The sequence below is a fragment of the Rhagoletis pomonella genome, unplaced genomic scaffold (assembly GCF_013731165.1).
Source record: "Rhagoletis pomonella isolate Grant_MI unplaced genomic scaffold, Rhpom_1.0 Rhpom_scaffold_00006, whole genome shotgun sequence".
In the NCBI taxonomy this organism is placed as follows: Eukaryota; Metazoa; Arthropoda; class Insecta; order Diptera; family Tephritidae; genus Rhagoletis; species Rhagoletis pomonella.
This window is the reverse complement of record NW_023458560.1, coordinates 54523552-54525403: the sequence shown is the minus strand read 5'-3', so window position 1 is coordinate 54525403 and position 1852 is coordinate 54523552. Positions and strand designations below refer to the sequence as shown.

At 43.7% G+C, this 1852-nt stretch overlaps 1 protein-coding gene across 1 annotated transcript in view; it reads right to left on the bottom strand.

The window, feature by feature from the left end:
* LOC118740976 (protein escargot-like) overlaps positions 1 to 1852 on the bottom strand; it is a 20277-nt gene that overhangs the window by 10505 nt on the left and 7920 nt on the right. The gene's annotated exons all lie outside the window — the stretch shown is intronic.

Below are 1852 nucleotides of genomic sequence, written 5' to 3'. Positions count from 1 at the left end.
CTTTTTTCATTCTTTTCCGATTGCGTGATCTTGTTAGTTGGTTCATGGTATAGACTCTTGACGGTTGACTGCTTCCTGTTTGGTGCTACAGCAGCTATTAGTGGTGGTGGTGATGATGTTGGTCGTTGGCCGGTGGTTGTTGTGTGTGCGGCATGTAAATAAAGCTGGTGCGCTTGTGGACACAATAAGCAAACAGTGGCTATCACTGGCTACACACGACGAACATATCCGCGCACATGTGCGCCAACATGCTCGCTGTCGTTTGCTACAGACGGTGAGCGGCTCATAAGTGATTTTGTACTCAAAGCGTAAACATGGAAAGGAAAGACGCGGATGATGCAATTGAAATACTTATGACTTAGGTTTTTTTATGTATGTGTTACCTAAATTTATTTATATTTTACTTGTATGTATGTACATACATATACATATAGTAATTTAGCCTCATTTATCAAAAATTCAATTAACGCACATGGGATGGATGCATTTATCCGCCATGTGCACACTGCAAGCATCAACACAAAATGAGTTTGTTGCTTTTGTTTCCAATGCGATGCTCGCAACCCGCCCTACAAACGACGAACATGACCCGCAAGCCGCGCATGTGCGCGGATATGTTCGTCGTTGGTAGCCACTGGTGTCGTGGAGGATTTTGCTGAGCGTGAGTGTGGTACTGCGGCACTCCCGTGCTTCGCCGCTGGTTAACAACTCTCGCAGCATTAACACCCGATTTACATGATTCAAGTACTTGAAAGCAATTCTTGCTCATTCTCTTTTGTGTTTTCTATTTGCTTTTACACGTTTCAATTCTGTTGAATTCAAGTTTTTGGTTCTTTAAATTAGAAGCAACGAAAATGCCAAAAGCAAAGCAAGAAAGTTGAAACGACTTGACGGTACAGACGCATGTGTACTCGTCCCTTTTCTTCTCAACCCCTCTCTTCCACATGCGAGCAGAATTGAATTCAATACTTGAACTGTGTAAAAGCGGTCTAAGTTGCGCGATTAGACCTGGTGAGAGCGCGCTGCATATCTACTCAACAGCAGCTCTTTGAGGGCAAATCCGGGCTCGAACAGCAAAGAGTGGCTACCGACCAGCAACCACCACAATTGGACGCGAGGTATGTATGAGCTGGCTTGAGAGTGGATTGAGCGCGCTACGTATAAAAACGAGGATGCGTGGCGGCTCAGCACAGTTCATCGTTGCTGCTTCTTGAGTTTGTTTGTGTTCCATTGAACTCCACGCATGCCAACACGATTTGGTAGTTTGGAGAATAAAATAACCGTATATATGCAAAGACAATTCTAAAACCGTGTACAATCGGCATACGAAAATCGAACGCAATAAATCGACGCGTAAGCGCGTTAAATTGTTTAAAAAATTGAAATAGAAAACTTTTGTACCCACGGGAATGTGCACGAACGTGAAAATTTGATAAACGGAATTTTCAAAAAAAAAAATTAAATTTTTTTTCAAACAGACACTAATAAGTGAAAAGTTGCAGTGTGGCAGCAAAAAATTAATAAAATTACCAAAACGAAAACCGTCAAAATGCACACAGTCGAGGATATGTTGGGCGAGAAAAACTACAGTAAGTGTCCCTTGAAGAAACGCCCGATCAACTATCAATTCGAAGAGGACAGCTCCACGGACATAGGCGATGTGAAAATGTCCATCGCCGAAATTGCCGCGCACAGCATTGACGATCACCCAGATCAGCCCGAAAATTTGAGCCTCAAGAAAGGCGCCTACGACCAGCATGACTTCGCCGCCAAAACCGTCTCAAACGCACAGACCACCATCACAACGCATGACGAGCTCATTAACGTCAGCGATTGCTGTGAGGATGAGGGT